Source organism: Drosophila miranda, assembly GCF_003369915.1.
Source record: "Drosophila miranda strain MSH22 chromosome Y unlocalized genomic scaffold, D.miranda_PacBio2.1 Contig_Y2_pilon, whole genome shotgun sequence".
NCBI lineage: Eukaryota > Metazoa > Arthropoda > Insecta > Diptera > Drosophilidae > Drosophila > Drosophila miranda.
In genome coordinates, this window is record NW_022881614.1 from 376,884 (window position 1) to 402,041 (window position 25,158).

At 47.6% G+C, this 25,158-nt stretch overlaps 1 pseudogene; it reads left to right on the forward strand.

The window, feature by feature from the left end:
- Nucleotides 1–25,158, forward strand: part of LOC117192304 — a 97,023-nt pseudogene that overhangs the window by 10,656 nt on the left and 61,209 nt on the right.

Here is a 25,158-nt window from a genome sequence, read left to right on the forward strand (position 1 = left end):
TTTGCCTTAATTACTGTTACTCTGTGCCTTCCAATTTGAGTAATCTTAAGTGCCTCTGCAATATTTGGTGTTTTCTTTAGGTTCACGTAGAACATACTCTGTCTTGTTTTTAAGTTATTTATTTCATGATCATCCTCTTCATTTATTTCAATATTACGCCAGTTTGGCTTCCTGGGGCAGTAGATGTTCATGACTGTGAAACCCTTGTCGGTGAAAGTGTGCTCAATTAAGTGTTTTGGTACATTTGGATGGATATCTCGAATAATCAATCTGTACGGCGTATCCTCTCTCAACTGATGGTGCCAGAATTCACAGTTTTGCTTCGTCAGCATTTCAATAACTGTTCGAAAAGCTTGGGAATTTTTTGCATATATACGCGAAACTCCAAATCTGGATGTGCGAATGTCATACTCATCAGCTGGAATTACAGAATTGAGGGCGTCTTCGAGTTTGTCCATTTTATTCACTTGCAAATAGCTGGAGGCTTAGGCACTATGCTTGGCTGCTGCTCATTGCTAGCTTCGTTTGCTACTAGCCCATGTTGCTCTTCTTCGTCCAGTTCCATGACAGATTCAGCTTCTTCAGATAGCGCTGCATAGCGATTATTTAGAAGTGCTACTGAAGGGGTAGTAACAGGTGTAAAATTTTGGCGGCCCTTGAATGGGTGATTTTTTGGAATAGCTGGGTGTGTAGTTTTTTTAATTGTTTTTGAGACTTTATCAGCTCTTTTTTGCTTTTTACTAATAGAGACCATCGGCATCTGAAAGCTACAATCTTTTCCTTGGGATACTTTTTTGGCTAAGCTTGAAGTAGACGCCTCAGCTCTCGAGGTGCTCGGTACTGAACATATGCTGCCAGTTACGGTATTTGCCATTGAGTAATTCGCTGGACATTTCCCTGTTGAAAAAGATAGTGTGCTCGTGGTAATAGTGCTTGTAGTCGTTGCGATCAAGCTACTATTGTAGTTAGGCGTTCCAATTGCCTTATATAGGTCTTTAGCCAAGCTGGCACGGAATTCTGCAGGTGCACCAGCTATTTTCCTCATCTTATCAGTCGCTGAAAGCTTATCACTAAGCTGGGAATGATCAGGTGAGTCTACGTCCATTTTTTGGCACTTCACGAAATTTGCTTGTTACAAATTTGTGATTGCCTAGCATCAAGAATTCTTGCTACTAAGAAAAGTTGAGCTTTTGTTGCCCTTCGTTTGCGGCTGCGCGCAGGGCGAGGGCAAAAGCTTGCCCGCTGTACGACAGCTTACTTCGCTTACTGTTCTTTGTTGTTCTCGTGTTACCGACACCGCTACGCAGTGTCTAAAAATAGATTCTCGTGCGAGATAAGCACACAGAATGCTCTTTGCGATTATTTAGAAACTTCAATGCGCGACACGTCCGTCTTCGACGAATGTATGGAAAGAACTGACCAGAGAAACTTTGCATCGCAAACTTTTCTGCATATATTTTCCACAAAACGGAAGCTTGTTTTTCATGTCTGCTGGCTTATTTCGTTTTGGGGTTTTTCAGTTTTGGGCTTTTCTCGGGGTTTCCTCTGCCAGCGGGTATATTCACTTAGTGGGACCACATCTATCCTCGAAGAGGATATCCAGAACAGAGAACCTTTTTCTTCAATTTTAAATGCTTTAATCGCAATTTATGGAATGGGAGGGGTCCATGGATGGATGGGTGCATGGAGAGGAGGCCTGAAAACTTTTCCAACCGAGGAATTGGGACATTGTAAGCGTTTAATTTGTCAGCCATTTGCTTAGTTAAAAGTTTTCCATTTTCCATTTGGCATTTACATTTGGATTTATTTTATTCGTTCCTCTTGCTTTTTCTTTCAGAATGCTGGCCTCGCTCCAAGTCCGACTCCGAATCGAGTACTCCTCTGATCCCCGCCGACGCTGAGCGATGAGGGAGCGGCAAGCATGTCCTTGTCTGAGCACAACACGCCCAGCCACGGGGCTGGAGCAGGATCGGGAGCAGTCCGCCAACGGTTGCCGCCGGATGTGGAGGAGGCCCTATCCTCCATGCTTTGGACCCCATACGAGCGCACGCCCATGCCCAGCTCCTCGGAGGGCGAGGAGGAGGAGGAGGAGGAGGAGGAGGAGGAGGACGATGACGAGCGCCTCAACCGAAAGCTCCACAAATCGCACAGCAGCTACGAGGCTTCAGCGCTGAACCAGCCTTCTATCCACCCACAAGCCCACTCCTTCCACGTCCATTCCATCTACGCGCATCGCCACCCACCAGCAGTGGAGTCAGTGCCCCTGCTATTACCACTGCCAGTGGCACTGCCGCTACCCCCCGTGCCTTCCTTTCCAAATTTTAGTTTAAGCGCATTCGATGCGGCCATCGCAGGCTTCGATCTGGCCAAAGCCGGGCAGTCGGCCACCGCAGAGGGGAGTGGCGTTAGCGGAGGTGGAGGGGGAAGACGGAACCGATACTCATACCCCTCCTACTACGGCAGCCCAGCCCACACTCTGACCCAATGGTGTTCCTCGGCGGCAACGGCCATCCAGGAGCCGCCCTCCTACGAGTCGCTCTACTCGGCCAAGGGCTCTACCTCGACCTCCCTCCTGGCCATGTCGAGCGTGACTCGTCCCAGGAACGGATCCCAGCCGGAGACCGAACCATGTGATAGATCGCAACGATCGCCAATAAAAGCAGCAGCTCCACTAACGGCAAATGTTCCCGCTGAGCGTCTAGTGCGCTCCTTTACGGACGACTACATATCGCAGGTGAGTCCGGGGTCCCATAAAATTGTCTCCTCATCTATAAAGAGTACTTACGCTTTTAGCTGTTTAATGGGGCGCCATCAAATTTGATGTCAAGGGTTCAACAGACATTTTGTTGGCTTCTCCAAAGTCGAATGGGAACGCAAAGTCGAACTGTCGCCTTTTCGGGCCCATTGACAGCTTCCCCTCCATGTACCACATCCCCCCTCGTAACCCAGAAGACCCGATAAGGGCTACTGTTTCATTTAGACACTTAAGTGCCGCTAGCATCCCTCCTCCGCCAGCAGATAAGCACCATATGTTGCCTATCAGTACCGAATACGGAGTCGGGGCGGGGTAATACTTCCCCTTTGTTTCCACTTTTATATTCATACTGTAATATAGAGTATATCTAATAGCAACCACTGCCCCCACATCTATCCTTTGCATGTGGTCTGTTTTTCTGTGTATAATCCATAATTTGTTTATGTTGCATCAGCGAAACGGAAAATGACCGCACAAAAATTACAAAAACAAAGAACAAAGACAGTGGAAGTAGAGCCGTGGAACAGATTCGGGGACACTCCTGAAAGCGCATAATATGCATTACTGAACAATAAAAATAGAAGTTTGAACAGTGTCAAAGGGGGGACCATTCATCATTCAGGTATTCAATCAAGCGAAATAATTATTCCCGATCCAAGCCGATCCGATCCGATTTGTGCAATCTGTTCTTCGCCACGGATTGCAGAGCTTAAAAGGCAGGAATAAATGGGTTAAGCAGAGCTCTACTCCATAAAGCTCCCCATCCGCATATTATATGGGTCGCTCCCCACACTTTTTCTCCCCAACCTTATCTCTGCGTATGTGTCTCTGACGACTGACTCATGACGAGAGATTTAGGCGAAAGAACTAAAGATGGGCATGGGACGTGCTCGGTAGAACTCAGATTCGTGCGTTACGTGCACACACTTTCATTTAATAGGGCTACACGGTGTTTTCTGTATATTCGTGCCTATATTTAGTGATCCTCGTGCTATGACGGGACGAAGAATCAACGAAGCTCACACGCACCGTTAGGTGTGGATGACTTTCGGTTTTCGGCTGTGCAGTCGGGTCTGCTCTCTCTCTTCCCCACTCTTTTTGCTTCTGTGATTGCAGTGTGTGAGGCGCCGCACAATCGCAATTGTAATGCAGTCCACTGAGCAGCAGCAGCGACTCCATTCTCCATTAGAACAATCGGAGAGTGAGAGAGTGGGGGAGGGGGCTAGGGCTAACAGTAAACCCTATTATATTTCTGTGACGAAATTAATTCAAGTAACACAGCGTAACATAATTAGATCCCACATCCACAATATACATACTCGTCATATCCATCCGCATGGCCCATAACCCACATCCCAATACCGTGGATGAGTGAGGGCGTCAGCGTCGGAGTCCAGGAGTCAGGTTCGGATTTAGGGTCTCGCGGATAGGGGATGATGCTATCGTCTGTATGATTATCCGGCGCGTGGGGGGAGCGAGCATAGAAACAGCTTTATCAGCAGAGACCCAGCCAGGGATATCACCAACAGCACCCGCAACAGAAACAACAATTACTTGTGACGGGTTTTATGTTTATGCGTTGGCTTAATTAATTCAATTAAGCGCACATTTATGCGACTTCCACAGTCCATGCCACAGCTCCTGCCCCACACCAGGAGGGGGAGTCACCTTTTTACTGGTTTCAATCCAGCCTTTGGTAAAGTGAGAGAACTCTCCCTGGTTGCGGGGTTAATCCCTCAGCAATTAGCATTAATTACAATTTAAAACTTAAATCAAGGCATATCAAATAAAAGGTACGGCAGTCCCGATGTCTCCTCACCAAAGTTTGTAACGTAAGCTGAGCAGTTAAATGTGGGTACCGCTCTCTCGCCTTCCCGTAGTTTCAATATAACCTCTCTCTAATGACTTCACGTTGACTCTCCCTCTTTCTCTCTTTCTAGAACTGCGCTTCATTCACGCCAGACATAAAGCAAAGCAGCAACAAACGAGACACTGAAACGACAAATGCAACGGAAATGAGGCAGAGACAAAAACAAAGTCCAGCAACGAATGCAAGATCACAACAAAGCCGAGAAAAGACAAGCAGCAGCAGCATCGACAACAGCAACAGCAACAACAACAAAGATAGCGACTGTAGCAGCAGCGAAGCCAATTGCATTATCATTGAACAGAGAAGAGGCAAAGCTGGCGATGAGCACGAAATGGCAAAAGCAACAACGGGAATAGAGGAAACCAGCTTGAGAGCAGACCGCCAGGTCACTCAACCTGTTTCCTGTGCCATTGCAGCCGGAGAGGGAGAGGGAGAGCGAGAGCGAGAGCACGAGCGCGAGCGCGACAGCCACAGCCAAGAGCGCCCAACGATCACTCGCTCGACACATTTCAACGCGTTCACAACAACCGGCAGCAGTAGCAGCGGCACAAGCAACTGTTCGTATGAAAACAGCAGCGACGGCAGCGTGCTGCGGCCCAACAAATGTTTGGCAGAACTCGAGCGTCTGTACGCCGAATTTCGCGCGAGTGAAAGTAGATTTGAGCGGGGAACGGGACGCCAGTCGGATATTGATAACGCCAACATCGAGATGCGTTTGAATGTGCCAGCCAATGCAGTGGCAGTGCCGCCAACTGCAGCAGCAACAGCGAATGCCAATCCAAATACGAATGCAGGCAGTAGCAGCAGTGTGTTTCTTAATGCAGTCAGCAGCAACAATAACCACAGTGAAAGTCCTGCAGAGCAGGGCGTTAGCAACATTGCTGTGCTGGCAGCGTCAACGGCGACTGCGACTGCAAAGTCCTGCCAGCGTCAGCCGAGTCTCACGATTCAAGTAAACAACAGCAACAACAATAATAATAATAATAATAGTAATAATAATAATAATAATAGTAATAATAACGGTACTAGCAGCAGTGGCGTCTCGGTCGCGTCGTCGTCGCCCACGTCGAGCATTGTCAACAACAATAACGGTGTTTGTGTGGTGGAGATAAATAATAGTGTGCCAGCAGCAGCGGCAACAGCAGCAGCTGCAAAAGTGTTTAGTGCAACAAGTGTCCAAAATCTGCTAAATATTAATACGAGTCCCAGTGTGGATAAGCAGCAGGTTGCAACGCCACAAGCGGCAGCTGCCAGCAGCATCAGCAGCAACCATCACGTGAATGATAACAGTGTCAATATAATCAATGTGAATGCCACTACCGTTGCCACCACCCCGCCACGCACCTTCACCTCCACCGAATGCCAAACAGATGACCTCACTGCATACCCCTCCTCTTCCCAGCAGCAACAGCAGCAGCAGATGCGCACACGGGAGCAGCGACGTCGGGAGAGACGCGAAAGGCGACAGCAGCAGCAACAGCAACAGCAGTTTCCCCCGCATCACCCGAGACGCCACCATGTACCGCCGCCAGCACCCCCTCCGCAGCTGCACCCGCCCCCGCATCTGCACCACCCACATCCCGTGGCCATGGGCCTGGCGCGTGCCCTCCTCCCGGACATCCTACACCCGCACTACCCACCGCCCTACAGCGCCCTGCCCGTGCCCGTGCCCATCACAATGGTGCCTCCCCCTCGCAGCAGCAGCCCCCGCACAGCAACCGGCACCACCACCGCCGCCGCCGCTGCCACCATCCGTGCCACCTGCAATGCTGACATCCGTGATATCCACGGTGCCCTCCCCGGACTGGGTCCAGCGGGTCCACCCCTCATGAGCGACGGACGCTTCACGCTACCTCTGCCCATCATGCGCAGGTGAGTCTCTTCTCTTTTTTCCCTCTTTCGTGAATCTCTTCCAGCTCCCAGGTTCGAACTCCCAACTCTTCCCGGTGTTACCTCCACCTTAGGCACCATCGATCACCCAGCAGCCATCCATCCATTCATCTGTCTGTCTATTCTCTGGCCCCGTCTTCTTCTCCTCCATTCATGCCTCCTTTGTCGTGGCATGGTCCCCGTCTCGGGTTTCGCTCCTTCTCTTCTATTTCGACATTTTCTATTACCACACATTGCCTTTTGCCCCGCTGTCCGTACACTCGTATGTATGTATGTTGTGGCTTCCTGTTTGGTGTTTCGTATTCGTCTCGCTATGGGGTATGGGGGATTGTATTCCTCAGACACTATAATGATGGTAATTTTTATGTCAGTAACAAATTTCTTGCATGATTTGATGCTCCTCATACTCCTCCTCCTCGTGTTCCACATGCCACTTCCCCTCCTACTCTTCTCCGACCAGGAAGACAGACTATGTTTTTGGTGTAAAAGTTAGTTCTCATCGTTGACAGCTTCCAAGAAATTAACAAGAGAAAAGAGCACAAGGTAAGGGAAGGCGAGAGGAGTATTCTTTAATCTAAAGTTCAACCCGAAACCCCAGGAGGTTGATGGTCGGTGGTTGAAGCCCCATTACTCTCTGGCGGAGGGCTAGATTTCGGCGAAACGTTTTTTGGGGTTTTAATAACTCATTTTTATTATAATGAGTTCTGGTTTATCTGTAATTGCAGATCTAGAAGTAAATCTAGAAGCAGACGGCTCTTTTTAGGTGGGGCCATTGGAGCCTCAGATACAGATACTTTATCCATAGGTAAGCGCCTACGAAAAGGCGAACCAGCTAGCGGATTGCCTTAGTTGCGGTTTCCCACGCATTTATCGGTTGAAATAGTTATCGCCATAGTGCGAGGGGGGGGGGGGGGGGGACGTGGACACTGGGAACTGCCAGAAGAACCAGTTTTTCCTCTGAACCGAACTCGAACCGAATAATCGATGCCCCGCGTGTACTTCTCGTTCGTATCTTCAGCTCGTTTTTTCTTTCTTTTCCCCCTCCCTATGTCACTGTAGCTGTTGCTATAGATGTAGCTGTAGCTGTAGCTGTGTCTGACGGATGCGCGCGCTATCTGTCTAATGGCTCGCCTAAACATCTCATTATATGGCCAAATCTCTACACATCCCCTCCCCGCTCTCACTCAACGACTCGGCGAGAATCGCTATGAACATTTGACATTTCTGTGGCAACAACGACAACGATAGCAGCAGCAGCAGCAGCAGCAGCGTCAAGAGCAAGTCGTGTCTCACCATTTTAATTGTGTTTGCCCATTGAACAATTGCAAAACTGTGTCAGAGACAACACCGCACCGTCTGTCTCTCTCTTTAGCTGCCTTTGTCTCCGAGTGGGTGGTAGGTGGGGGTATGGAAGTGTGGGGCAAGTACTCTGCCCTCGATTAGCATAGTTTGGAGTTTCTCCGATTCCCCATTTCATATTCTGTCAAACATTTACTGTCAATTTTATTGATGGTAGATATTCCCCCTCAGGTCAATCTTTCTTCATAAGAAAACGTGCCACATGGATCTAAGAAACATATCCGCTGCTTGGCTGCTTAGATGTTCAGCAGGATATGATGAAAGAGCGGGAAAACCATGTGGCAATACCTTATTCGAGTGGCTGCTCCCCTCCAGTGAGAGGGGGCTTGGGCTTCCACTGCACCGCTCACTAATTGGGTCGCTTAATAGAGATTCCTTTCCATTCGAGTGTAAACAGCAGTCCATTCCCCCCCATACCCGCTTCAATCAGATGATGTGGATGAGGACTCGAGAGAGAGATCCGATCCAACAAAAAAACAACAACAAACCGCAGGCATTATCTGCAATTTTAACACCTTCTCAGCCTTCGTCCCAAAATTTACATTACACAACTCCCTTACCCTCCTCACCGCACCCGCCACTCTTTTGGCCCCAGAAAGGTGTAAAAAAAGCGAAAGTTTTTGCAGCTTGTTGCAGCCACCGAAAAAAGCAGGGATAGAGGCAGAGAGAGAGAGAGAGAGAGGAGCAGAGTCCAGTTCCAGTCCCCTCCAGCGGAGGCCAGGAGTGTTGGCTCCAGGGTAAAAGGGTCTCTGGACCTGGTGGACCGAGAAAACAACCAAGCGGCCCAAGCGGCCCAAACGGAGCTCCAAATGAAAAGCAGGCAAAAAAAGCGGGCATGAAAAAGCAGAAACAACGAATCCGTCTCCGCCGCAGAGGCAATAAAGAGGAAACGTGAGGCCAAAACTCACGTTGCCCCGCCACTACATATAAATCGTTGTATTCATTTTTTGTAGCCTTATGATTTAGTTTTTTTTTGTGCTTCTTAGCATTTAATTTTGTTTTGTTTTTGAAACTTGGCTAAAACCAAAGAAAGAAACGCGAAGGCAAAGATACTCTTGCAGATCTTGCAGATTGTTTGGTGGGATTTCTGAATTGATTTTTTGCTTGTTTTCTGGATGGATCCGATGGATCGTTTATGTTTTAATTTGTATGCAAAAAGAAGATCCTTCCTTGGCTAGCGCTCTTCTTTCTGCAGTGCAGAGATACCCCTCCTTTAAGAGGGTATCCAAAAACAAAAGCGAAAACAAAAGGCACAGCAGAAACAGAGACAAAAGAAGCAGCAAAAGTGGTAATAAAATCACTTTAGAGACAGAGACAGAGAGGGATACGTCAGCGATTGGGAGAGAGACAGAGATCGACAGAGTGCAAGTTTCTTCATTTTCTTCTTCTTTTTTTCGGCTACTTTCACTTTTGCCTTTGTATCTTTGTATCTGTATCTGTTTATCTCTGTATCTTTGTGCGAGTGTAACTCCTAAGGTGAACGCTTGCAGCTCGTCAAAAATTTGTCTTTAAGAGCCAGAGCCAAACCACCAACCCATGTCCGACTTGAGGCATAAATCAAAAGCAATTTGGCCGAAACAACATTTGGATTCCGGCAACGTAATTATGGCTCCTTTTCTTTCTTTCTTTCGCTCTGGCGAGCTAATTGAACTGATTGAACGGACGTATTACGCGGCTGACACTGAAATGTGTCCAGTCGCAGCACAAAAACCAGTTTACCAGCGTCCAAAAACCCCCAAAAGATACGAAATTTTGCACTGCAAAAAAGGATCTGCAAGATATCGATGATTCAACTTCAGTGTCGACTTGCAGCCTCATGCAAATCCAAACGAGGGGGAACGTTGTGAGTTGCTGCGGAGACCGCAACTCTACAGTTATACCCGATACTAAGTCAGTATGGCTCTCCTCCGGCAGACGCCGCTAATATTAAACGATACGACAAGGAGTGCGTGCGAGAGAGACAGAAAATCAGTCTGAGCGTGACGTCGTGAAGTCTGGATCCAAAACATCGTTACTCTCGCTCTTATAGTCTTTGAGCACTAGGCGCTGAAGGGGACGGACAGACGGACAGACGGACGGACGGACAGACGGACAGACATGGCTCAATCGACTCGGCTATTGATGCTGATCAAGAATATATATACTTTATGGGGTCGGAAACGATTCCTTCTGGACGTTACACACATCCACTTTTACCACAAATCTAATATACCCCAATACTAATTTTAAGTATCGGGTATAACAATCAGAAACCGAAGCAGAAAACAAAAAAACAACAAATCAGAGAGGAAGAGAGAGACAGACACAAAAACCAGATTTAAACCGAAAACCAATGGAAAAGCAGCCACAAAGAGCCAGAAAATACTCGAGTGGCACAGAACCTCGAGGTCTCGAGGCCTGTTTCTGAATCTCTAACACAGCGAGAGACTCTCTCAGAGCTGGAGATATTCATCTAAAGAGTGGCATGGAGGCAGAGAGAGAGAGAGGGAGACGCTCTCCGATCTTGGTTCTTGGTGCAGAATCCAGTTTTGGATGTTGTGGCACGCATCTCCGCACGTGACACACATTTCGCTGCAATTCTGCTGCTGCTGCTGCTGGTAAATTGAGTGATTTTTCCATAAGTTTTTCCTCAAAGAAAACCCAAACAACCAGGTCTCCGCGACACCTCGATACTGCAACACTCCGACACTCGACACTAAATGCTGTGACTGTGACTGTGTGGCGGCTGTTGCAAGTAGTAAAACTGACCAAACAACTTTCCAGTTTTAAGGTGCCTCACGGCTTTGCTCTGTCCTGCTGGCCCGGGGAATCTTTCACTGATTCGGGCCCAAGTCTTGGGTTTTTTTATTTTTGTAAGAGAATAAACACAGCGGCCAGCAGCAATCGGGGGGAAATGAATCGGGGGATACCCTGCAATCACTGGAGGGGCAGAGAGGGAGGGGGAGGGGAGACCTGAAAAAATAACTTGCCAATAGTCAATAAAGCCAATAAAGCAAAATTTTGCCACAGTCCAAGGAAAGGAAGACAGGCAGAAGCCAGTTCCATGCCCCATTCCCCAAACAAATTGCGACTGCCTGTCGTTGCCCCATACCCCTCCATCTATGCACATGTCTGTGTGTCGTATCTATGTTTGTATGAAGAATGCATTCGGGCCAAGTTGAAATGAGCCGGCAAAATGCATCAGCAACAACAGAAGAGGCAGCAGCAGCAACCACAGAAGTAGCAGAAAACGAGGGGGAACGTTGTGAGTTGCTGCGGAGACCGCAACTCTACAGTTATACCCGATACTAAGTCAGTATGGCTCTCGTCCGGCAGACGCCGCTAATATTAAACGACACGACAAGGAGTGCGTGCGAGAGAGACAGAAAATCAGTTTTAGCGTGACGTCGGGGTCTGCGTAGCCAGTGCAAATTGATTTGTTCCTTTTGCCTATAAAAATGATCTGATCTGATCCAGATTCAGCAATCTAATAGATATGGTCATTATCTATGATTCTGCGTTTTTAGTTTTCTCGAATGTGCAATATTGTGGATGCAACAGATTTTCGTCCTTTGTGGGGGCGGAAGGGGGTGGGGCGAAATTCTGAGATATACGTTTTATAGTGAGATCTAACAGAAGTGCGGATACCAAATTTGGTTACTCTAGCCTTAATAGTCTCTGAGATTTGTGGATGCCCCAGATTTTCGTCCTTTGCGGGGGCGGAAGGGGGTGTGGCGAAATTTGGACACGAAACGGTCAAGGTCCGATATCACAGGATTGTGGATACCAAATTTGGTTGCTCTGGCTCTTATAGGTTCTGAGATCCTTGAACTCATATTTTGCAATTGGCAAAGCCGACCATGAAACCTGTGTGTTGAAGAGAGACAGAGCGAGAAAGAATGAAATTGTTTTCTTGATTCTGGCTATAATAATTATACGATCTGGTTCAGATTTTACACTCTAGAACATATAATCATCCTCTACGATTCTGCGTTTTTGGTTTTATTGTATCTTTAAAAATGTGGATGCCACAGATTTTCGTCCTTTGTGGGGGCGGAAGTGGGCGGGGCGAAGTTTTGAAATATTTTTGTAGCAGTGACATATCACAGAAGTCTGGATCCAAAACATCGTTGCTCTAGCTCTTATAGTCTTTGAGCACTAGGCGCTGAAGGGGACGGACGGACGGACGGACGGACGGACGGAGGGACGGACGGACGGACGGACGGACGGACGGAGGGACGGACGGACGGACGGACGGACGGACAGACGGACAGACAGACAGGGCTCAATCGACTCGGCTATTGATGCTGATCAAGAATATATATACTTTATGGGGTCGGAAACGATTCCTTCTGGACGTTACACACATCCACTTTTACCACAAATCTAATATACCCCAATACTCTTTTTGAGTATCGGGTATAATAAACAGACTAGAGTCGCAAAACAAGTTGCCAAACGAATCTCGAAAGAGTGCACAGACCGACAGACAGGAGACACAGATACACGGACACAAAGATAAATCCAGAGGCGCACAGAGAGAGAGTTGGTGGTGCTGCTACTGTGGTATGGATGGATGGGTGGCCGTAGGAAGGGCAGCCAGCACCTGTGGCAGCCAATCTTCTGGCTTATTAAATTGTCACCCCGAAAATGAGATCCATTCAATCGGATGATAGCCCCGTTCGATTGACTCGATTCAATCGAGTCATCGACTGGACTAAAGACTAAGCAGAACGTGGCCCCGAAAAGACACAAAAATCTAATGGAGGAATGAGGTCTGGCGGTCCGAGCCACGGTAATTGTGTCACTGCCATTAAGTCCCCCCCCCCCCCCCACCCAATTGCGGCTATAATTGTTTTAATAACTTTTTAACTGCTATAAATGAGCGTCTCTGCTAGGGCCTTCGCTGGGGTCTGGCCTTGACCAGTGGGAAACTGTGCCCCTCTTCCTTTTTTTTACCGTCTTGTCTGCTTGCTTTTCGGTTCTGGCCATTACAGTTCAATGCCTCTGGCTGCAACAACACAAAGCCAGCAGCAAAACTGCTCATTGTGGATTCAGATTCAAATTCTGAATTTCGCACAAAAGCCAGGCCCCAAACAAATGCCAAATGGAGACGGGGTCTATCTGTATCTTTTTTTACCATAATTTTATTTTGTTTGCGGCTTTGCCTTTTGTGCAATGAACTGGGGATTGGCATTGTGCAGTGTGGTTTGGGGAAGAGGTTTCCAGGGGTTCAGATTGATTCGTTTCCACGATAGAAGTGACTCAGTGAGCAGACCCGCATCTCATTCTCTCTAGAAGAGACAGAACGAGGCAGAATCCGTCATCCCACACCCCCAGAGCGCCTTTCTCTCTCTCTCTCTCTCTCTCTCTCTCTCTCTCTCGCTCTCTCTCTCTCTCTCTCTCTAATTACCTTTTGTGTGTCTCCGTTAATCTCTTTGAATCTCCGATTTATTTGAATTTTTCACGACTTCCAGCTACGGCTGCTATGAGGTAATATTTGGCGAACCAGTTTCTTTTTTTTTTTTTGGGTGAAAGTTGTGTCTGTTTTCTCGTTGCTTGTTGCGTGGTTTATTGGATTCCGTAAATCTCTTGAAAGTATGGTCAGCGATGGTCTAGTAGATTCCGTCTATGATAATGATGGGGCGATTGAGAGTGGGAGTGGAAGTGGGAGCCCCCGCATACGCTGCTTCATCTGGCATTCCACCTACCAGCTGCCTCATGCCTACTGCCCGCTGCCTCTGCATTTTGGGAGTCACGTTGTATTTGACTTCAATTAACGTTTACAACAAATGCTAGGCGCTTAAATATTTAGTGCCAGACAAGTGCCACTGCTGCTACTCCTCACTGGATAGTAGGGGAATGGAGAGTGGAGAGAGTGGGGCAGGAGCATCGGCACCCTTTCCTGTGGCAGCTCCTCCTGGCAATACCACTCTGCCACTGCCACTGCCACTCTGCCACAGAGCACTGTGTCAACTGTCAACCGCAAAATGCGCGCACGCTAAAAAAGGGCAGCCGGAAAAAGAATCAACTTGCAACACACACAGCCAGCGGCAGCTACAGAGTTGGGGCAAGGACTGGAAGCACGGACTGCGGGGCATGGACTCGTTGCGGCAACCTTTTGTATCTTTTGCACTGATTTCAATTTAAAGTGCAATGAGTTTTGCAGTTTCGTGGCTCTTTCTGTTGCCCCTCTTGTTGCTCTCCTGCCCCACCGCTGCCCCCTTCAGCAACGCTTCAAAGTTTTTGCCAAAGCTTATTTGTTCGTTGTCTGCAAATCTGCTTGCCACATGGGGCAGGGGTAGGGGCAAAATTTACGCTGTTTACTTGTTATATTTATTTGTTGTTTTGCTTTCGGTGGGAGGGTGTGAGGGAAGGGCAAAGGATTCTGCTCTGCCGCTTTGTCGCAACTTTAAAGTCGAAACAACAAATGCGCTCGTTTCGTAAATTAATTAAAACACTTAACAAATTTATCTGTGTATCTGTACCTGCATCTGTGCTTATGTATGTGTGTGGTGCATCCGTATCCTTGGGAGCGTACCCTTTCTTACGATGCCAAGGATTTAAGCAAATAAAATGCATAACTTATGGTAAAGGATTCTGCTCTGCCGCTTTGTCGCAACTTTAAAGTCGAAACAACAAATGCGCTCGTTTCGTAAATTAATTAAAACACTTAACAAATTTATCTGTGTATCTGTACCTGCATCTGTGCTTATGTATGTGTGTGGTGCATCCGTATCCTTGGGAGCGTACCCTTTCTTACGATGCCAAGGATTTAAGCAAATAAAATGCATAACTTATGGTTTTTCTTCTGCTGAGGCCATACCACCCCCCTCTCTCTCTATCTTACCCCTCACTCTTATAATTACATAAGTACACACACACACACAGAGAGAGGGGATGGGGTTGTATTAACGCGGCGTATGCGTGATGTTACCTTTTTCCGCTGAAGGGGTTTTGTCATTGCCATGCCATGGAAATTTGTGGCAAGTGACAACTATAAATGTTGCCGGGGGATTGAAGGGCAGATGGGAGGGGGGTGGTGGGGGGGTTAATTAGAGAGCGAGAGCACCTTCCGTAAGCCACAAACTAATGGAGAAGAATGGAGCTTGAAGATGAACGAAAGGGGGAATCCAAAGGCAGATTTCCTCAGATATGAGAAATGACAGCCAGAGATAGAGAGAGAAAGGCGGGAAGCCACACGCAAGGCAAAGACAAAGACAAAGGCGGTAATTTGACGCAGCTGGGAAGCGGCAGCAACAGCAGCAGTTGGGGCACTGCTACAAACCACACAAACAATGCCTCCTCCTTCTTTTTACCCTCTCACTCCCACTCCCACTTTCAGTTGACGGCAAAAACTAAAAGTCAAAACAAATAATTTGCTATAATAACACAAGAAAGAGCGTGCCCCAAAACAGCTGAAGACAAAAGACGCAGACAGAGGCGATGGGCAAAAAAGTCCAAGAAGAAGAAACAATCGACAGACAGTCAGCGATAGACAAGTGGAAGTGAGACAAAGCCAAAGCCAAAGCCGAAGCTGAAACATCCACAGCAACAACAAAAACAAAACCTACATCCAAAAGCAACAACTAAAACTCTCATCTTAGCCGTAAAAGCCAGACCCCGGCCAAGACGTAGAGAAAACTTTCTCCGTCTCCAGCTCCGGCTCTCGATCTCCTCAGCCGCTTCTCTGTTCCGCTGTGCCCCATGTGTATGTGTGTCGGCCAGGGTCTTGTCTTGTGTACTTTTCAAGTTAAAGAGCCCACAAGATTGGGTCTTACCCCTTTCGAGGCAGCTCACCCCCCCGGCTCTACAGAATCCGCTAGCCAAGAGCCGACAGTCGACAACCTACAGCCGACAGCCGCAGAGCTATTAAACGCACACTTGCGTCGCACACTTTTCACACGCAGACACGCCGCTGATGCTACATCCCCAAATCCCCTTGAAACTGGTCATGCCTCTGCCTTGCTCCTGCCCCTGCCCCAAGAGGTCCCTCCATCTTTGCATTTTACAATGCAACTTTTGCAAATCTTTGGCACAGCTGCGGTTTAGGTTTGGGTTTAGGTTCCCTTTCTAGCAGCAGCAGGAAGCGAAGGTGGAGAAAGCAGGATTCTTAGAGGGTATCCGCCAGTCGATTGGCCTGTCTCTCATCAGAAGAGCCATCGGAATCACCTTAATGACTTGTTCCCCGGATACTTTCTTCCAGTTTTCCATTCCATGGAAGTCTCAAATGATCCTTTTCCATTGCCACTTTCCTCTGGGATATTCACTTCTCGAATCTACGGATATGGAATGGAAATCTTTTCGAAAATATGGAAAATATCTTTGGAATAGAGCCCTGATCTGTGAGGCCGGACGATGAGATCTCTAGGGTATCTGCCTGCACTCCTCTACCCCTCCGCACCGCTCCCCTCCACACCACGGCACGCAAGAGATAGAGAAACGCAGCCAAATCGCCCGCATGGTCATAATTTCTTTGGGTTTTCCTTTAATTCCGTTCCGCTTATCTGCCGACTGCAATCAGCATATAATTTTTTGCCCAACGAAACAACATGTGGCATGTGGCCGGACTTCTGCAGACATCTGGACACTGCGGACAGCGGATACTGGACTCGGGACACAGTCGACACCCTCATCTTATCTCAGGGCCATTGCCTCGTAGTTCATTAAGTGGCAACGATAAGGGGCAAGGACAAGGGCAAGACACTGTCACCCCTCCAACGCCCCTCTCAGGATGCGTGGAAGCAACTCTCTTGGCAATTTTCTGTGTGTCATTCCGAGAAATGGGCGTGTGTGTGTTTGTTGGTAGGGCGAACGATATGGAAAATGAAATGAAAATGTTGTAACTAAATGAAGAAGAAGAAGAACGAAAGAAGTAGATAAAGGCTCAGAGCAAAGCATCTGTCGATGCTGTCGATGGAAGAGACTCTTATCAGTGTGTCTGTGTGTCTGGCTGTGTGTGTGTGTATGGGTGTGTTTGGTGATAGCTGGAAACTGCTTGTTGGCCGGACTACTTGGCTGTTGCTGTGGCTCTGGCAGTAGTTCGCGTAGATTTTATTCGCATCGTTTCCGCGTCAATTTCCTTCAATGTTCTTTGGCTGCGGCGGGATGTCCCTTAACGCTCACACGCTCACACATGAATCAGAGATATTTGAATCTATGTGTGCGTCTCTCTGGGTATAACTCTCAATCAGCTTTGTGCGCTTTATGCGCATTTTTATGGCTTTTTACTTGGGTTTCTCTTCGCTCTACTCCGCTCCATGCTCGACACTCAATTCAAGTCCAGCTTTTTATACCCGATACTCAAGATGAGTATAGACCATGCTGTATTGGTGCACTTGTTGAAGATATTGTTCAGAAAGGACCCCCCAAAGCTGGTTGTACCCCACCTCTAACCGAGACGAAACCCATATTGACCGTATTCTGTGTAGTGGGTATTCGACGGTCGAAACTGCCTTTTATGATATCTATTTGTTGCTTGGCCTGTCTTGTCCTGTGCTACCCGTGTTTTATCTACGTAATTAAGTTAGTTTGCACATCAGCAGAAGAACAACAGAGCAGCAGTGCCACGGGCAGTGGCATGGAGAGATGTAACGACCCCCAAACCGGGGACAAAGTAATTGCTGTGCGTGCCATGAGCTTTATGGATTCCTAGGATGCTCTGGGAGGCTGCATATTATGCACTTTTCGGATATGATTCGATGGGTTACCACACGCCCCTTCGTCAGTCGTCAGTCGCCGTCATTGGTGCGGCATTCAAATGAATTTGGTCCCCGATCCCCTCGTTTTGATGAGCGTAAATTGGCTTTATTGCAAGCCAAGCCCCATCGCCACATCGGCCCATCACTTGTGTGGCACATACATCGTTATGGAAATTCTATTAAAATTATATGTGGCCTTTGGCCTCCCTCCTCTACTCTCGTGTGTGACATGGTTGAAGCGAATAATCTATATAATACTCGTACTCGTACTCGTCATTGTACTCTGAATCGTACCTGTTACGGGAAAACCCCCTTTCAGCTGTGGGAATTTTTGTTTTAACGAGTGACCGCCTCTAATGAGGCATCATCATCGTTCGGGATGCAGCAGCATCCAATTTCCGTTGAATGGGATCTACCGATTCCTGAAATTAATTGTCCAGAGAGTGGAAGCGAACCAAAGGGGGAATGGTGTACCAGGTAATGGGTAATGGCAGACGCTCCAATTGCGTGCCAAAAATATTTAAAGATACTATTGCAAAATTCGGCATTCGGGCATTGTTCGGTTCGGAGTGGAGGAAGCCAACACAAAAAATGTTAAAGAAACTTTAGCTGAATCACGTTTTTGATACAATTTTGACTTCTCTCTCACCCCATCCTAGCAAAACGAAACCAAACCAATCCAATCCAATACCAAAGCCAAAGCAAAAGCGAACCGAACCGAAAGCAAACCAAGTCAGCCCCAGCGCCAGAGCCAGAGATGCAGCATTTCAATCAGCCAACAGTTCGGCAACGTGCCAGGGGAAAGGCGTTTTAGAAGCATCGCCAATCGGCACACAGTCGACACACAGATTATTATCTGCCATGAGCTTTATGGATTCCTAGGATGCTCTGGGAGGCTGCATATTATGCACTTTTCGGATATGATTCGATGGGTTACCACACGCCCCTTCGTCAGTCGTCAGTCGCCGTCATTGGTGCGGCATTCAAATGAATTTGGTCCCCGATCCCCTCGTTTTGATGAGCGTAAATTGGCTTTATTGCAAGCCAAGCCCCATCGCCACATCGGCCCATCACTTGTGTGCCACATACATCGTTATGGAAATTTTATTAAAATTATATGTGGCCTTTGACCTCCCTCCTCTACTCTCGTGTGTGACATGGTTGAAGCGAATAATCTATATAATACTCGTACTCGTACTCGTCATTGTACTCTGAATCGTACCTGTTACGGGAAAACCCCCTTTCAGCTGTGGGAATTTTTGTTTTAACGAGTGACCGCCTCTAATGAGGCATCATCATCGTTCGGGATGCAGCAGCATCCAATTTCCGTTGAATGGGATCTACCGATTCCTGAAATTAATTGTCCAGAGAGTGGAAGCGAACCAAAGGGGGAATGGGGTACCAGGTAATGGGTAATGGCAGACGCTCCAATTGCGTGCCAAAAATATTTAAAGATACTATTGCAAAATTCGGCATTCGGGCATTGTTCGGTTCGGAGTGGAGGAAGCCAACACAAAAAATGTTAAAGAAACTTTAGCTGAATCACGTTTTTGATACAATTTTGACTTCTCTCTCACCCCATCCTAGCAAAACGAAACCAAACCAATCCAATCCAATACCAAAGCCAAAGCAAAAGCGAACCGAACCGAAAGCAAACCAAGTCAGCCCCAGCGCCAGAGCCAGAGATGCAGCATTTCAATCAGCCAACAGTTCGGCAACGTGCCAGGGGCAAGGTGTTTTAGAAGCATCGCCAATCGGCACACAGTCGACACACAGATTATTATCTGCCATGAGCTTTATGGATTCCTAGGATGCTCTGGGAGGCTGCATATTATGCACTTTTCGGATATGATTCGATGGGTTACCACACGCCCCTTCGTCAGTCGTCAGTCGCCGTCATTGGTGCGGCATTCAAATGAATTTGGTCCCCGATCCCCTCGTTTTGATGAGCGTAAATTGGCTTTATTGCAAGCCAAGCCCCATCGCCACATCGGCCCATCACTTGTGTGGCACATACATCGTTATGGAAATTTTATTAAAATTATATGTGGCCTTTGACCTCCCTCCTCTACTCTCGTGTGTGACATGGTTGAAGCGAATAATCTATATAATACTCGTACTCGTACTCGTCATTGTACTCTGAATCGTACCTGTTACGGGAAAACCCCCTTTCAGCTGTGGGAATTTTTGTTTTAACGAGTGACCGCCTCTAATGAGGCATCATCATCGTTCGGGATGCAGCAGCATCCAATTTCCGTTGAATGGGATCTACCGATTCCTGAAATTAATTGTCCAGAGAGTGGAAGCGAACCAAAGGGGGAATGGGGTACCAGGTAATGGGTAATGGCAGACGCTCCAATTGCGTGCCAAAAATATTTAAAGATACTATTGCAAAATTCGGCATTCGGGCATTGTTCGGTTCGGAGTGGAGGAAGCCAACACAAAAAATGTTAAAGAAACTTTAGCTGAATCACGTTTTTGATACAATTTTGACTTCTCTCTCACCCCATCCTAGCAAAACGAAACCAAACCAATCCAATCCAATACCAAAGCCAAAGCAAAAGCGAACCGAACCGAAAGCAAACCAAGTCAGCCCCAGCGCCAGAGCCAGAGATGCAGCATTTCAATCAGCCAACAGTTCGGCAACGTGCCAGGGGCAAGGTGTTTTAGAAGCATCGCCAATCGGCACACAGTCGACACACAGATTATTATGCGGCATAGTTGCGCTGCAAATTAGCCACATTTATGAGCATGACCAAAGCGGATTTCTAGCCATGGACAAACGGAGACAGAGCCCTCGCTCTCTGTGAACGTGAATTGGTAATCGATGAGCATTGGATCGGAGCATTTCGACTCGTCTTAACTCGTCGTCTGCTCGGCTCGGTTCAGTTCCGTCTGTTGCAGCCATCGATGGAGCTAGCTCCCTGCCACAGCACCAGGGGGTGTGGGGGGTTCTGCTACGTGTCCAAGGTCAAGTTGTTTATGGCCAGCACTTGATATTTGATATCATCGACAGTTCTCCGTCCCTCCCTCCCAATGCGGTATACAATTTTTATACCCGATACTCAAAATGAGTATTGGGGTATATTAGATTTGTGGTAAAAGTGGATGTGTGTAACGTCCAGAAGGAATCGTTTCCGACCCCATAAAGTATATATATTCTTGATCAGCATCAATAGCCGAGTCGATTGAGCCATGTCTGTCTGTCCGTCTGTCCGTCTGTCCGTCCGTCCGTCCGTCCGTCTGTCCGTCCCTATTAGCGCCTAGTGCTCAAAGACTATAAGAGCTAGAGCAACGATGTTTTGGATCCAGACTTCTGTGATATGTCACTGCTACAAAAATATTTTAAAACTTCGCCCCGCCCACTTCCGCCCCCACAAAGGACGAAAATCTGTGGCATCCACAATTTTAAAGATATGAGAAAACCAAAAACGTAGAATTGTAGAGAATGACCATATCTCTAAGACTGCGGAATCTGAATTGGATCGTATTATTACGCTATCACGCTCAGACTGATTTTCTGTCTCTCTCGCACGAACTCTTTGTCGTGTCGCTTAATATTAGCGGCGTCTGCCGGAGGAGAGCCATACTGACTTAGTATCGGGTATAACTGTAGAGTTGCGGTGTCCGCAGCAACTCACAACGTTCCCCCTCGTTTGTATTTATTTCGTGCCGAGTTATGAATGTGCATGAGCACCCCACCCGCCACCATCATATGCCACTGCACCTTTTGGAGTGCATACACGGATGGCGCTGGGTGATAGAGGGGTGGGGAGGGGAGGGTTATGGTATTGAACTCAAAGATCGTTCTCTCCAGGAGAGCACAGCAGCCAACCCGACGATCTGTGGATCGACTCTCAGATGCGATATTTGCTCAGGTTTTCAAGCCAAATATTAGTCTGGCCATGGACTCGAGTCAAGTCGAGTATGGATGGAGTCGTATAGACCATATTGGAGCATCAGTCAAACACTTGTCGTAGCTCCGACTACCTCTCGAGTGTCTTCTAACTTTGGTGGCAACTGTAAACGGTCTGTAAACGCCTCCGCACCCATTTCCTTTAATTCGCCTTAATTTGCCACGCAGTCGAGTGTTGCATACACCTCTGCCAGAGGGTCACATAATTGGAGCTCCCATGATCGATCCACAGCTCTCCCTTGGACTGAAACTCATCCTTGCTCTGAATGGCTCCCACATGACACCGCGTTCACATTGAAGCTCGGCTTGAGACGCACAAGTTATGTTCGGAGTTAAGTCGAACATGTGTACGAGTATCAAGATACATGTCGTGTGTCTCTGCATCTGTGTGTGTGTGTGTGTGTGTGTGTGCGGTTATGAATGCTGATGATGATGATTCCTGAAATGAAAAGTTATGCTCTCGCTCTCTGTCTCTTTCTCTCTTTCTATTTTTGCCCCTCAGGGGAGCAAAATCCAGAGTCAGAGACAGAGACAGACTCAAAATCGCTTCTCGATTGTTTGCGTTTGTGTCGCATGCTGCTTTTCTGTTTCTGCCATCACTTTCCATTTTGGAAATTTGCAAATTTGAATTTTTGCCTTTTATTGAATATGTATGACATATAAAGCCAGCAGCAGACAGCAGCAACAGAAACATTTTTCCCACGTATTCATTTAATTTCTGCCGTGTATTTCATTTCAATCGCCGCCTGTTGTAGCTTTTCATTTTAGCCCGACTTTCGCACCTATTTGCATATGGCCAAGGGAATGGATGGATGGATAGAGAACGAGAGAGAGCAGGAGAGATCTATAGAGAGGTAGAAACTATGGCAACAGTGCGACGAGTACTCTAGTGTTCAATCTGTTGAGGGGGGGGGTGGGCGGGCCATCGAATTAAAGTGACCAAAAATTGAATATAAACTGCGCCAAAATTGAAAAGTCGAGCTGTGACAGTGGAACGTGTCCCCGTGTCCTGTGTCTATGGTCCGTGCCTGTCTCTCGGCTAAAACTCTGGGGTCACATAATTGGAGCTCCCATGATCGATCCACAGCTCTCCCTTGGACTGAAACTCATCCTTGCTCTGAATGGCTCCCACATGACACCGCGTTCACATTGAAGCTCGGCTTGAGACGCACAAGTTATGTTCGGAGTTAAGTCGAACATGTGTACGAGTATCAAGATACATGTCGTGTGTCTCTGCATCTGTGTGTGTGTGTGTGTGTGTGTGTGCGGTTATGAATGCTGATGATGATGATTCCTGAAATGAAAAGTTATGCTCTCGCTCTCTGTCTCTTTCTCTCTTTCTATTTTTGCCCCTCAGGGGAGCAAAATCCAGAGTCAGAGACAGAGACAGACTCAAAATCGCTTCTCGATTGTTTGCGTTTGTGTCGCATGCTGCTTTTCTGTTTCTGCCATCACTTTCCATTTTGGAAATTTGCAAATTTGAATTTTTGCCTTTTATTGAATATGTATGACATATAAAGCCAGCAGCAGACAGCAGCAACAGAAACATTTTTCCCACGTATTCATTTAATTTCTGCCGTGTATTTCATTTCAATCGCCGCCTGTTGTAGCTTTTCATTTTAGCCCGACTTTCGCACCTATTTGCATATGGCCAAGGGAATGGATGGATGGATAGAGAACGAGAGAGAGCAGGAGAGATCTATAGAGAGGTAGAAACTATGGCAACAGTGCGACGAGTACTCTAGTGTTCAATCTGTTGAGGGGGGTGGTGGGCTGGCCATCGAATTAAAGTGACCAAAAATTGAATATAAACTGCGCCAAAATTGAAAAGTCGAGCTGTGACAGTGGAACGTGTCCCCGTGTCCTGTGTCTATGGTCCGTGCCTGTCTCTCGGCTAAAACTCTGGCAAAAGTCGGTGCCTATAGATGGGTGGCACGTGACCGACAAGCGGACTCGACAGAATCGGCATCAGCCGTGCGGACTGGCCTGGGATCCAGGTGGCAGGTGGCAGGTGGTACGTTCCACGGGTGGCAGTGCCTACTCGCCACTCCCTCTCCGTCTGTCTGGCCCCCCGAAATTGTTTAATAGAAAATTTATGCACTGATTTGTATTTGTCTTAATCTGTTCCTCTGTTCCTTTTGGATGCTTCTCCTCCGCGGCGGAGACTGAGAGTCCTTTGAACTGGTACGGCCCTGCCGCTGACTGGCGCTTATGCAAATCGCAGCCAAAAAATGGAAATAAATTGCAAAGAGTGTCGTCTGCCAGAACCAGGAAAAGTGGGGGACCTAGAATAGCGGTGGGGGACACGGACACGGGCTATCGATGGCAGCAATTTCCGGAGACCAGCCAAAGAAGCAAAAAAAAATGGAAAAAAAGAAAAACCCAAACGAAATGGTCGCTTTACATGGCAGAACGCCTCCTGTGATCCCTTCTCCCCTCGCTTTCTCGCTTCCTCGCTTGCTCTCAAACTTTCGTCCGTCCGTCCGGGACGAGAGTTGTCGTAAAAACAAACTCCCAAAATCTGCCGCCGCCTCAAAATTGCTTCTGGCCGGAAAAACAAAGGGAAAACTCAATTGGAAGTCACTCAAAGTGTGGCTTCCAGGATGAAGGGGAGGTGGTTCCGGGAGCATCCAAGAGCATCGCGAAGTTACGGGATCTGCAGATTTCTCAACTTCTCAGTGCCTTGTGTCCTTACGCACAGCTTTTGCAGTGGGCAGAAAACCATGAAAATCCCGCCCTAAACTGCATAAACTTTCCTCCTTTCCGCTTTAATGCCCCTCCTGCCACTCCGGCCTTCTCATCCCCTTGGATGCTTCTTCGATTTGTCATTGATTTCAAATGGGTTGCATTTTTATTGGCTTTAGCATTGGCTCTGGTGGTGGCCATGGCGCTGGAATTTCATTTTATTGGCCATTTCGGTTGACCTTCGCGACTGCGAAGAGCAGGGGGCCGGATGAAGGGTGTCGATGGAATTCCTTGGGAGTACAAGACATTCCAATATAAATTGCTCGACGCTTGGCGGGGACCAAGTTTTTGCATAGCTCGAGACGCTTTTTGGCGCTTATTGACTTTCATTCTTTGATTTCTCGCCATTCTGGAATCTGGAGTTTCGCTTAGATTTACCTCCCAACTGGGGCTTGAATTGATTTTAGCATATAGCATTTAGCATTCAGCATTTAGCAGTAATTAAAATGGCTTAAATAAACAGAAGAGAGGTTTTCTCTCATGCCTCCTCACTTCCTCCTCTGTCCCCCCGCTCACTGTTTGTGCTGCTCCGTGTGTGGATTTTTCATACCTTGCCACATCACGGAAGGCATACGCAGGCCGCAGGTCATTCAGGTGTCATAATCAAATAAAACTTCCACATCAAACGGCACATCAAAAGCAATTAAATATATGAACAGAAGCCCCCCACAAAGTAGAGGCAGTGGCAGAGGGAGGGAGTCGTGGGAGGAGGGAGAACACCACCTCTGAGGTCAGCGATCCAGAAATGTTTATTAAACAGCCGCGTAATGACCTCTCCCTCTGCCAATCGCCCAGTATTGCGGAATTCTTTTGTTTAGTCAAGGCAAATACGAGTACACGTATGCGTACTCTTCAACCCCCCTCTCTATCGGTCGCTCTCTCTCACGTTCAAACAGAGTTCAAATGGGTTCAGGCTGCAGCACCTTCCCCGATTGCCAATATC